Source organism: Pseudorasbora parva, chromosome 20 (genome assembly GCF_024679245.1).
Source record: "Pseudorasbora parva isolate DD20220531a chromosome 20, ASM2467924v1, whole genome shotgun sequence".
NCBI classification, from domain to species: Eukaryota; Metazoa; Chordata; class Actinopteri; order Cypriniformes; family Gobionidae; genus Pseudorasbora; species Pseudorasbora parva.
This window is the reverse complement of record NC_090191.1, coordinates 9,241,669-9,255,624: the sequence shown is the minus strand read 5'-3', so window position 1 is coordinate 9,255,624 and position 13,956 is coordinate 9,241,669. Positions and strand designations below refer to the sequence as shown.

Sequence of the window (13,956 nt, the reverse complement as noted above, 5' to 3'; positions counted from 1 at the left end):
AATGCAAATTATACAGACCCTTGATATACTAGGCAGTTTAGATATTTAATGAGTTTTAGAAATCGAGCTAGACTCAGAAAGCTCAGGTTCTCTCGTCACTCGCCAGAGACTGAATTCATGTTTAAACAAATTTACGAAAATGAGCGGGCAATACCACTTATTTTGTTTTCGATACTAAACCGATACTTTCAAGGCCAGTATCATCTATACTTCTAAACTGAACTTTTTAATTATTACAATTATTTAATTATTTACTAAGAGTAAAATGGGTAAAGATACCCAGTTAACATATTTGAAAGGTATTTTAACATTCAATATGCCTTAATTGCACCTTATTAGATCATATTTTTGATTACACATGGTTAAAATGTTTACTTGTAGTGGTAACCATGGAATGTGTATGATAGTGTATGATTTATTTTAACGTTACAGAACAGAACAAGATCAATATCAATGTTTAACATTACATTTAAAGAGTGTAGGCTACAATTTCTAATTGTTTATTGTGAATGAACTCAAAAATGTTTTTCTGTATTGTGATGAGCAGTTCTGGGCTGAGTTGCCAAAGCATCAATGGTTTCTTTCTTATGATAGTTTTGGAAACGCAGCTCTGTTTGAATACAGTGTCATCAGTGAGTAAACACTCTAAATAATCGTTTGGTTCTATCTAGCAGCATTTGAGTGCGTTCAGATCGTGGTTCATGGAAATAGTCCTATACTACACAAGTAACATAAATGATTTGTGTTATAAAATAATCTTTTTAAATAAACAAAATTACTGGTAAATAAAACAAACACCTTAGTATCGATATTTTTATTTGAGTATTGGTACTTTTCGATGCTCACATCAGTATCGATATATCGATACTTCATATCGATATGCCCATCCCTATGCTCCTTCTGTTCGCCATCACGCACCTGATGGAGTTTTGGTTCCTTGCCACTGTCGCCTTTGGCTTGGCTTTGTCAGTTGGGGACTCAAAGTTTCAACTAAATATCCAAATAAATGAGATAGGGGTAGCTGCAGCTTGGAGTAATGGGCGTGGCAAGAGGTAGAGGCGTGGTAAGAAGTAGGGGCGTGGTAAGAGGTTTCTCATTGGTCAAAGGAGCTTCCTCCTGGCAACTGCGTTGGCCAATACGTCATTTCTTTTAGACGGAAAGAAGGTGGCAGAGGTAGTATATGTGCAATATAATACATGTGCGATATAATTTGTTGATCTCTTTGCTTGACATCTTTCAGCTTTGGTAATTATTTAATTGTTGTTGACAAACATGTTACAGTGAGAAGAACTAACGATTGCATTTCCATCGAAGACATCAGTGTCTGCGATTTATATCGATGTCCGTTCTGTGTTTTTAGACCTTGTGAATATCACAAGATACACAGCCATTTGCAAAGCCACAGACTTTGTGCGGTTCGCCATGAACGTAAGTATGAGTTAAGTTGTGATATGCATGCCTGTTATAACTTGTTAGTTTAATGACAGTCCACCGTCCAGGTTTTCTTAAAAAAGCTCACTTTGCCTGGCAGGACAGTAGGTCTTGTAGGTATCGTTGACTGGAAGTCAGTCAATCCGGATGTGAGGGGGGAATATAGGGCGGAGTTTAAGCTCATTAGATGTGATTCCACCTGTGGATTCCTCTACAAAAACACCACTGGATATTGCGGCAGTGATAGAGTTTGATGGTTTTTGTTATATGGACTGCTACTATAGTAGGAATCAGTGAAGGAATGAGTTTTGACATTCAAATGACATTTCAAAAAATACAAATTCAAAAGCCTTTATTTTGATAAACTGTTATCGATTTATCAAATTTATCCATATGTCCAGCCTGTATAACTAAATAATAAATAATGCAGGCTCTAAATTGCTGCATCCATCCTCATTCATGGATGAAGTTAAGTATCTGGTTAACGACTTGTGGATATTAACTAACTTGTTTCTGGTATATAAGTGCATATACCTAATAATTCATAAATTAAAAATAAAATAATACAAATCACTCTTAAAGGGTATAGTTCACCCACAAATGAAAATTCTGTGATTAATTACTTACCCTTGTGTTGTTCAACACCCTTAATACCTTTGTTCATCTTCGGAACACAAATGAAGATATTTTTGTTTAAATCCGATGGCTCAGGGAGAGGAGTAGTGGGAGGGGGGAAAATCATTGGCCATCTTGTCATCATGTGCCTTGGCGATACTTTCTGATTGGCTGATTGGACTGTTTCCAAGTTCAATACCACTTCCCCCATTCTTACTTTACCACTCAGCAACTAAGGTAGCCTATTTTCTAAGGTGAGTAACTTTTTTACTTATGATTTTTTTAAGGTTGTGAAGATATGATCGTATAATAAAATATATTCTGACAGGATTTGGTCTTAAAAAATAAAGGATGGCACATCCATACACAAGGCATGATAAAATTGTGCTGAAATGAGTGCAGACAGAGTAACAAAGAAAGGCTGCCACATTTATCAGGCGTGGAGCAAAAATTTTAATTGGTGCATTTAATATGTACTCAGTATGTGTCCTCACAGATGGGAGTAGGACTATTCTTAACAAGAAGAATGGCCTAACTCCTGAATTTGAGGGGGGGGAGGGAGGGGGGGGGGGGGGGGGCATCATACATCATTAAAAAACTTAATCTCTAATAAACCTTGGCAGGTTTACATCTTAATCGGGCAAACATCCCTAAAATGTCAAACAGCTCCTCTAGTTGTGTCAGAAGAGGCAGAGAAAACTGCCCTAGATGCCCTCTACCCACCATTACATCATGCCACTGGCGAGAAGGAGGACTTACATTCACGGAGTGGGTATCTCTGTCTTAAAGACAAGGTGGAAAAAGTGAGTGATAGATCTATCTATCTGTCTGTCTATCATGTGTGAAAATAAATAAGTGAGAAATGGGCCTTAACTCTGGGCATTAACTCTAATAACTCCGTGTTGCAAGCACCAATTCGGTTCGTTTTTTTTCTATAGACTGTACTCACAAAGATATAACGATCAAGATAAACTTAAAAATTTGCCGGAGTTGTCCTTTAAATTCTTGACCATTAGAAATTAGGCTCCTTGCATTCCACTGTAGAATATTCAGCACCATTAGGATGATCCAACCCATGTCTGAGATGATTGTTTCTTCATTTAGGGTATCTCTAATTGTTTCCCAGAGCAACCCTTTTACAGATACTTCTCTGCAGATTTGACAATTATTTTGATCCTTTCATTTCGGCTCTTCGTCTGTGCTGAACAATTTATTATTTCTGCCATAAACAGAACAAACTCATTCTTCTTCAGTATCAACGTCTCTTTTTTTAACTTATAACATCTACAACATTTTCCTGTTTCTTTGTCCATAACTCCATTTTGTTTGGTCATCGTCACATTTCCTGAAACCTTTTTTGCTGCTTAAGCATAGCTGATTCCCTGAACCACCTTGATTCTTTGCACTTCAGCCTGCCTCTTACTAACTTCGCAGCCACGATATGCTGAACTATGCTCCCCCCACAATTACAACATTTCAGCTTTACACCCTCTTCACATTTGCCATACTCGTGTTCTTCAGTGAAGTGCTACATTTACCACTTTTTTTTCTCCCTTGCACACCGCCGCCACGTGTGTCCAAACCTCTTACACTTGAAACATCTAAGTGGTGGAGGAATGTATAGCCTTACATTGTAACACATGTATCCAATACATCTTCTCAGGTAAAGTTTCCTCATCAAAAGTGATCACAATCGAGGTGCTGTCACTTATACTTCCGTCCCTTTTTGTTTTTAGATGTTTGACGTCTCTTACATTTGCTTTTGTTATATTTTCTTTTACATCTTCTACCTATATGTTTACCGGAATCCCTGTCACAACCCCTCTTACAAATTTTTTGCCATTAAGTATAGAACATTCCACTCTCTTTCCATTTATCTTGTTCAGCTTGAACACTTTCCCTTGCTGTTTTGCATCCTTACAGATAATCAACAATGATCCATTTATCAGAATTTTAGCACTCTTTAGTTCACCGATGTCCTTATTTAGTGCTTTTGTCAGCTGACTTGGATTCATACCTTCAAACGAGTCTCCTACAAGTGTAAGTTTTACAAACACTTTATATTCCTCTTCTTCGCTTCTTTTACATTTGATCCCGTCGGATTCACTTTCATCAGTTTTACTTCCTGATTTGTCACTTCCCTCTGCATACTCCTGCCCATTCATTGTCCAGTTGTTGCCAACCACCTTGGGAGCCAATCGTCTTGCCATCCAGATATGTATGTAGATACCTCATTAGCGACTGTTTCTATGAGCCGCTATACGTTAGCCATCCACCATTTTAGAACGGTCAAAGCCGGTCACGAACATGCTTTGTGACCATTCAAATGTCATACTGCACGTGCAAGCTATGGTTGACAGGGCAGAAGCAGTGCATATGGAGCCAGAGCCGCGCGCCCGTCCGTTATGCATTCTGGCAGCGCTTGTCGCTGATCACTCGCACCTGAAACGTGTATTACAAATACAGACTATAATATCGTCAATTCTGTCACATTTGGTGGTGTTCTCCTCCAAGATGTGCTTGGATTTATGACGGGCATCATATATCTGCTGAAAATGCCCCATTCCCAAACACATGCTATGCTGTATAAGTTGTTCACTTGATAAATGTAACATTAAAGTAAGATACGCTTAGTTTAATCATTTAAACAGGCCTTGGAAGTTTGGGCAAAATCCTCTGGCAGTGATGTGTTTTCGTGTATTTTATTAGGCTATTTATTTCACAGTGCTGGATGTTATGTGGTGATCGTGAAACACACGGAACACTGCACTACATGATTTTATGATGAAATCGGTTAGCGAGCAGCGCGGCAAAAATAGACAAGACTCGCTGAAAGAAGGGCATGCTTAGAGAACAGCAGAAATACTGAAGAATGGTAGCCTAGAAATCTAGACGCACCCTAGCGGCAGCAAATTTAATTTGCCCGCAAGTGTGGTCTAGCAACTCTCAATTCCTATCTGAGCTGTATTCCTCAGAATCTGGACGGCCCAATCACATCATGTAGGTAGGCTATAGAGTCGGCGGGCGGGGCCATAATGACGACGGCCGAGTTGCGTTTGCGTGCTTCTAGTAACACAGTCTTCTAGTAAACACAGAAACTGGCGAACGGCGGCGGTCTTTCGAATCAGCTCTGCCCGCGCCTCCGGAAGACTTGGAGTTAAGCTTTCCTCTGAGAAAAGAACAAAGTGCGGCACTGAAGACATTCTTAAAAAGGGAAGATGTGTTCGGAGTTTAGCCGACCGGATACGGCGAATGTTTAATCAGTCAGCGAGCTCCCCTTCACCGTTGTTGCTCCGGTTGGTGTACCGCTATCCTATCGCGTGCAGAGGGAGTTTGAAAGACAACCGTTTATCCCGCCCCTCGGATTGAGCCCTGTCTATGGTGAGTTTCCAGACCAAACATCTTGATGTGGGTCTGGCTTGTCAGGCTAGAAGAATGGTGTAACGATCCTGAAAATTCAGCTTTGCATCGCAGAAATAAATGATCATTTAAAGTATAATAAATTGAAAACCAAATAGTTTAAATTGTAATAATATATCACAATATTAAAAAAATGTCTCAAATGCAGGCTTGATGAGCAGAAGAAATGTCTTTCAAAAACATTACAAATAGTAATGTGTCCAAACTTTTGGCCTGTACTGTATATGTATGTTATGCTCTGTTTCTGTTCACTATCAGCTCTGTTTTCTGTTCACCATCAGCTCTATTTCTGTTCTGTTTTCTGTGTCGGTTGATTGTTTGTAGTATTCTATACTTTTACTTGTTATTCTTTTTTTTTTTTTTTCTTTGTTGCACTTTGAGATTCTTCGGAATGAAAAGTACATTATAAATAAAATCTATTATTATTATTATTATTATTATTACTGCCATCTGAATGCTGCTGTGCCAATACTTCGGCTGTATTTTGAAGATGGAGCTGACCTCCACCTCAACCTCTGACTTTCACGGCAGTCCATCCAGTCCCTGATTGCTGCGGTGAAACCAGATTGCGACGATGGTTGGGAAAAGGACATCGAGGTGCTGGTGTTCCTTTACTGGCTGGCCCATGCTGCATCATACCGGGTGGTGTCACTCGCCTTTGACATCCCAAAGTCTACTGTGCACGACATTGTGCACAGAATGAGCAAGGCAGTTGACGGCATTTTGAAGCAGCTTATCGCTTTCCCCAGCGCAGATGACCTGGAGGCAGTGGGAGCAGGTTTTGCCCAGCTGGCAGGGTCTCCAGCGTTCAGTGTAGCTGGTGCCATAGACACATTCACATCAAACCACCAGCAAGTGACATCCAGTGCTACTTCAATTGGAAGCTATTTAATTCTGTCCAGCTGCAGTTCATCACTGACCACAAGGGGAAGTTCCTCAACATTTTTGTGGGGTATCCTGGGTCTGTGCACGATGCCAGGGTGCTGAAGAACAGCCCTGTGTACGCTGGCCGCCTGTATCCACGTGCAGGAAAGTGCATCCTTGGAGATGGTGGGTATCCTTGTTTGAGTGCGCCCATCTGCCTCATGACCCCATACAGAGAGCCTGTGCAGAATGCTGTACAGGCTCGCTACAACAGGAAGCATTCTCGAGCACGGAACATCGTTGAGAGGGCCTTCGGGATGCTGAAAACACGCTGGCGATCCATTTTTTTCAAGGCCCTGGAAGTCAGGCTTTCTTTTGTGCCAGATGTCATTGCATGCTGTACGGTGCTCCACAACCTCTGTCTTCTTAATGGGGACATTGTTGATCCTGAAGTTGCGGAGAATGATGATGGCCCACCTGAACCCCGCAACACAGAAGCCAGCGGAGGAGAGCACGTGCAGGAAAATCTCGCTGCAGCGGTGTCTGCACCAGGCAACTGTGTGCCTGCTCTACATGAGCACGATTACCTGTAAGACACTTTTAACAGGTTACGTTCTTGTTCTCTAATTAGTTCTTGTTCTCATGTTGGCATTGTTCCAGATTGTCTATGGTAGTTATTATGTAAATAGTTAGGTGTGTGTGTGGGGGCACAGTCCCTCAGGGTGTTGTAACGCATACAGTGCAGTAGTAGTAGTTAGAGAGGTGCATGCATGGCTATGTGTGTGCATCTCTCTGGATCTTACAGCTCACTGCGCTGGACAAAGCCTCTCCAGGACCAAGACTCCTGTCGGTCCTCCTCGCGGCTGCACATGGTTATCCTGTATCCATTTGAAAGTTAAATACACAAAAATAAAGCAAAGACATTTTAATGCTGTCTTGAGTATGTGGGTTTTTCTGTACAGTGCAGCACTCATATTCAGTCAGACAGCATATTTTCAGATATACCTGCAGTTTGCTTGTTTCAAGAACCATCAAAACACTTTAAAATACTTATTACTCAAGGTCACATTAAGCACTTTGCAACTGACAATCTGGCTGTAAATCCCGGGGAATTAAGTGTTTTATAATAGAACTTGCTAAAACAGCATGACAGTGAACTTATAAACAAATAAATGAAAAGAGACTGTAAAATTTGATTTCTTTATTAACATTACTTTTTAGCAATTATTTCCGGGCCAGATGAGGCAATAAGGGTGGGTGGTGTGATGGAGGGTCTGCCCCCTATTGCCTTATCCATGGCAGAATACCATTTCCAGGATGCTGCTGTAACATCTCCATCCTCAGTGCTCACCCCAGTCTGTGGACATTTCAGATCCTACAAATATTTGAAAACAGAATATCAAGGCAGTAAAAATGTATTGTAAAACATACGATTTATTAAAATATTGCATTGCAGTGCCTAACATTTGCATGAATAAATAATTTTGAGGTGAAGAATAACAAAAAAAATCTTACTTTATATTTTTGTTTTAGATTTTCCCCTTTTTTTTTATCTGAGCAGCAGACATTTTTCCCTCTAGCCTCTGCTCTGTCACAAAAACTCTGCAATACATGCATAGAAATCAAGCATAAAATGAATGCAGTAAGAGCTAGAGTAGAATTTTTTTTTTTTACATCTAATGAAACAGCTAACTCACCATTGAATCTACAGTACTTGAATAAAATTGTACTTGTCTTGTATACTTACTCAAACCCCCTTTTCGCTGCATTCCTTTTTCCAGTGAAGAGGGCTTCATTAGCCACTCTCCACTGAATTAAAAGGCGGGTGTGTTCATCAGCCCCTGCAAAAATCAACACAGATTTTAACATGTGATGAACCATGGACAACCTGAGGTAACTTACTCTTGTTGACAGTAGTTTGCTATGTAGCCAATACATTTTGATAATATCAATTCTAGAAAAGAAGAAATATATCGTTTTAATTTAATTTTTGTGTAACTATCTCATTAAACTGCTAAACAACGAACTCCGTGAATGAAAACAGTGTTAGCTAGCTGATTTACATTTACTTTTTTATCGGTCTAAAAATGATAAAACTATATTTTTTTCTGAATTGGCTGCAAAAGGACACCCTCAGTTTACACATTTTACACTTTTAACAAGTCAGTAGGACGCAGCCCTAGCCTTTATTATGGATATCTATGGTTCGAATGAGGTATCTACGTATACATATCTAATCCCATCCCTCTCGCTCCTGCTCTGTTTGATCCAGTTCCTCTTAAGACATGGTTCAGGTGCAAAACCACGCCTTTCCTCAGCCAATCACCTGTAACTCAGGATGGAACAAACTGACTGAACTGTCACTATATATATATATATATATATATATATATATATATATATATATATATAAACACATATATATATATATAAACACAACACTTATCAATGTGTTATCTAATCAATGAACTATCCAGATATCCGCTATTGCATGAAAAGGCCGATATAACCCATTTAGTAATGAACTGCATGAAGGCACTGAGCTGTAGTAGTGGGAAGTTCGGATCATTTTACTGACTCGGATCTTTGAGTCTCGTTCAGCAAAATGAACGAATCTTTTTTCGAGTCATTTCGTTCATTTCACCAAAATGACATGTTAAATAGCCCAACACATCTAGTACTTATGAAAATGTTGATTACATTTTAAAACTACATACAAATAAACTATAGGGTACAGCAACCAAAGCCAAATTATAAGAAACTGAAATGTTTAATTAATTGATTTGTTTGTTGGGTCAGGCTATTGCAGTTTCTCTGTTAGTTCACCTCACCTCCTGATCCAAAACATTCTTTCTCTTGCAACTTCATATTTATCACGTTTGTTTTCCGCCTCTCGTGTCTTCGAGCTCCTCGAGACGTTAGCTGTCGACTCGTCTGTGTCTGACTCTGATCAGATCTGGGGGCTGGGCCGCCCGGACCGTGCGTGACACAGGTCCGGAAACAAAAATGATTAGTTCTTACGAGTCTTTCGGGTTTGAGTCTTTCGTTCTTCCTGTTAGTCCCATAGAGTCCATGCTGTCAATAAAGGAAACAGAAAAGATTAGTTATTTTGATCGAGTCTCGGGTTTGAGTCGTTCGTTCTTTTGTCACGTGACTTGTCACCGTATAGAACACAAGTTCACAACCTTTTTAGTAAAAAGCACGTAGTTATTTATTTTATTTTTTATATTATTCTCAGTTAATATCAGACATATACAAATATGGGAAATATATTGACTATTCAAGTCTAACATCACAAATTCAATTAGACTAATTTTGAATCAACTGTGTGTGTGTGTGTGTGTATGTATATATATATATATATATATATATATATATATATATACATAAATATATATATATATATATATATATATATATATATATATAATATATATATACACACACACACAGCATGTGACTGACAGCAAGAACGAAAGACTCAAACCCGAAAGACTCGTAAGAACTAATCTTTTCTGTTTCCGTTACTGACAGCATAGACTCTATGGGACTAACAGGAAGAACGAAAGACTCAAACCCGAGACTCGATCAAAAGAACTAATCTTTTCTGTTTCCGTTACTGACAGCATAGACTCTATGGGACTAACAGGAAGAACGAAAGACTCAAACCCGAGACTCAAAAGAACTAATCATTCGGAGATTCAGAGCTGATTCAGAGGCCATATGTTGCGTAATGCGCATGCGCGGTCAACACAAAATGAACGAATCACTATCTGAGACAACTCGGTAGTCCCGAGTCATAATAAAGATTCGTTCAAAATGAACGAATCGTTCATGAACGACACATCACTACTGAGCTGTAATGTCTGCTGCATAATTTAGTAGCCTAACGTTACTGAACTGCGTGGCATGAGCTGTCTGCTGCATAATCCAAGATTATACTGTAATATTACTGCTGTGCTGAGTTTTAATGTTAATCAAACTACAACAGAGCCACAAACAATAAAATAAATAGCTCACTACTCGGACTAAACTTTCTTAAAGGGGGGGTGAAACACTCAGTTTCAGTCAGTGTCATGTCAATCTTGAGTACCTATAGAGTAGCATTGCATCCTGCATATCTCCGAAAAGTTTTTATTTTTTTAATAATTATATAAGAAAGATGCGCTGTTCCGAGTCTTTCCGAAAAAAGCCGAGCGGGTGGGGGCGTGTCGTGTGAGCGGAGCTAAAGAATGACGTGTGCAGCAGCGCGCTGTGTGTTGAGTCGAGCGTCATCCCTAACAGCGGAAAAAAACTTTATTCAAAATAAAAATATGGCTTTTAATCAGATACAGCCATACATCTATGATCCGGAATCAGACCCAGAGGCTGCAGTTGAACAGGAGCAGCAGCAAAAACGACTAGAGCAGGACGTCTGTATGTGGTAAGTTACAAGTTATACACTAACTATATAATATGTTTAGCGACTTGTGTTATTTACATATTTATACTTGAATTATATCGTCGTATTTTTGTCTTTGAAGGTGTACATGTGGGAAGTGCAGTTGTGCATGTGTGTTTGTGTGTTTACGCGTGGTTTGTGTAGACAGTAAGCGGACTAAAAGCAGTCTCACTCACCCTTCTAACGTTGGGACTGCTCCATCCTTCAGCATTAGGCGATTGGGAAAATTCGGCGTCGAGCTGGGCCTTGTGAAACAGTCGGCACCGAAATGCAGCGAACAGATATAAACATTCGCGCAACTCAGTTGCTGATCCGGAAAAGCAAATTACATCCACTGTTGCCTTAACGCGGGGTTTTTGGCGAATCTGTGCAGGACTGTCTTGGTCTGGCAACCAAAAACCCACTTTTTTGGTGACATTGTTATGTGCTATGTGTAATTGTCACCTGTCCAGCATCCTACAAGCCCCGCTTTGATGGGCGTAGCCTGTTGCTTTCGCTCTCTCCCTCGCTCTCTCTCACACGCTTCCGGTAGAATTGTCCGTAAGGCCCATACAAGGAAATTCCGCCCCCACTAACGTCAAAGGGGACGCATGATCTCAAAAAACTTGCCGAAACTTATGACTAACCGGAAGTAGTATTTTTGACAAAGAAATACTCCCATCAAACGTCCACCTTAACTTTTGAAACTTTGTCTATGTTTAGTATGGGATTCCAAGTCTTTAACAGTGTAAAAAGATCAGTATGCATGAAACAGCATTTCACCCCCCCCTTTAAGGATTAATTTCAACGATGCGGACAACGCTGACAGAATCCATGCAGTCATAAAAATGGAATTTACTGCATGCTGAACGGCACAGGGTTGGTTTTGATAAACAAAACGGGCAGTACATTTAAATCAAATCACAATAAACAAATGGTGACTGTGAATACTAAGCCGCAAAAAGACTGTTTAAATATTAATTCTGCATTTTTCTCAGTCACTGGAAAAGACACGCGGTTTATTTACCGTTACACACACACACACACACACACACTGAAACTTGCAGTGTTTTTCAGCCTCTTCCACCTATGAAGACATGAATGCATCTCCAGTCACTTCATGAGCATTTAACCGTTTCACTCGACAAAATCTTTCGTAAATCATAAACACACATACAGGAACTCGAAACAGACGGCAAACCGTCAAAATAAAAGTTCAGTTTAGTTAGGGTTGCCAACCGTTGCGTATACGGTCCTGTATTTAAGGCATCGATGAAGCATTCCGTATACAGAACGCAGTTTGTCCCGTATTTTCAGGCATATGCGCTAAATTGAGAATGAATAATTCCTTTGAGACAAATCATTGTTTGATTTGCGGACATAGTTGATCGCGGAAGGCTTTAAGACCCATCAGAATCCTCTGCCGGTGCCGTATGGTCGCTCCCGCTTCACAATTCACAGCGCGTGGCTGTGGGCAAATCCCGTTCACTCGCATTTTGATTTCGGTATATCATTTTCGGCGGATACAAACAACGTGATTATTGTTCATGGCGCCAACATTCAGCCATGCAAAAAAACACTCGATCCCGAGGGAAGACGTTAAAAAGGAAGTCGTCTTTCACTAATTGTAAGTTAATGCAGTTAAATAAAGAAACAAACATTTTATTTTTAAGTAACTTGTAGGGTATTCAAACGTTTAATTGAATTTTTTTTTTTTGCATTTTCATGTATTCATACATGTTTGCAACAAAAAAAATGTAAGTGCCATTGTTTAAAAAAATGTACTGGCTGAAATTTCAGAGACTATGCTTTAAAATTGCTATCTGTAGCTTCCTGTCAAAAAAAAAACTTTCAAGTTTATCATTTTGAGTAGATGATATTTAATATAGCTTTTAATATAGCTACCTTGGTGTAAAAAATTATTATTGAATAATTTGATCTTGGAGCCACATTATATCTATGCGACTTAACCATATGGGGCCTTTAAAATTAAGTTTACAAAAGAAAAGTTTATTAAGAATGAGAATATAGAAGGATATTGAGAAATATTTAATAAATGTAATAAATTGTCATCAAATTGAGCTGCAGCCGTGCAAACTTTGATCAAAAAACACAAGCGCTTTTTCCCATTTTTGAATGGTCACTGCTGGCATATAATGCAACAAAGATTGCTAATGCCAACCATTTTACCCAATAGCTCTACCAATCTCTGTGTGAAAATAAAATAATGCTGCCATCTTTTCTAAAGCCATTTTTACACAACTGTGAAAATTAGCATTCTGACCCCACTATAGAATATCAAATTACTAAGTAAATATACATGTCACAATCAATAATTTGTCTTTTTTTTCCTTAATTTACGATTGTCTTTCTTCAGAAACAAAATTAATACAATCCAGGAAAGTTTCTGAAATATGGTTGATTTCGACACAGAATATATGCTGAATGTTAAAATATTCCAGTATCATTATAAAGGGTTTGTTAAGGCAGCAAAGCAGTTTTTTGCTGATTTAAAACACTGCAGTATTTTCATGACAATTTCAAATAAGAGGGCAAGTGACAAATATCAGCTAATAATGGTTTGTTAAAATTGGTATCGGTATAGCGCTCCGGAGGTCACGTGACCCATTCTGTTTACGACACCATTTTGGCAGGCAAGAACAGCTGGCGCCAGCATGAGTTTCAAGGCAACGGAGTTCACTGCGCACTTTAATTCAAAAGACATAGACTTGTCTTGTACATATAAAAAAATAATAGATCGTACAGAACATATCTAGGACTGTGGTGGTGGCAGTTTTTTTTTTTTTTTACCACGATGGTGGTCTAGGGCTGTGCCAGTGTCCGGTGAACATGACAACCACACCATGGTGGTAGAGTGCCACGGATGGCTGAGTAGCACCGGTAGGGGTCAGCCAAACAATAGTTTTTGTGTAAGTAAATACTGTTTTATGTGAATATTATGACACAAGTGAAGCACAACGCTTTATTTACAAAATAAATAATAGGTCCGCGATTGTTACCTCGCAGCCATGGAAACAACATTCATGCCGAACGAGATACTTCATTTACGTCTCTCAAGATTTGGGGAAATAAATAAAAGATTCCATATCCAGTAGAATAAAATGGAGTAAGCCTATTGTTAAATTCATGGAGAATTGGGTGACCAGATCGATTTGTTCTGTAAATAAAACGTTGTACTTCACTCG

The 13,956-nt window shown here is 39.2% G+C and overlaps 1 long non-coding RNA gene and 1 pseudogene across 3 annotated transcripts; one reads left to right on the top strand and one right to left on the bottom strand.

Annotated features, from left to right (window-relative positions):
* The first annotated feature begins 1,036 nt into the window (after positions 1–1,036).
* Positions 1,037–7,207, top strand: LOC137049056 (putative nuclease HARBI1; annotated as a pseudogene).
* A 309-nt stretch (positions 7,208–7,516) lies between these two features.
* LOC137049419 (uncharacterized) lies at positions 7,517–11,951 on the bottom strand. Of its 3 annotated transcripts, none has more exons than XR_010899578.1 (4): positions 11,816–11,951; positions 8,078–8,171; positions 7,846–7,932; positions 7,517–7,705 (listed from the first exon to the last, which is right to left on the bottom strand). It is a non-coding gene; the product is annotated as an uncharacterized lncRNA (long non-coding RNA). The 3 variants fall into 3 exon arrangements; XR_010899579.1 differs by having other exon boundaries at positions 11,884–11,943; XR_010899580.1 differs by lacking the exon at positions 11,816–11,951 and adding an exon at positions 11,778–11,802.
* Between the last annotated feature and the right edge of the window lie 2,005 nt (positions 11,952–13,956).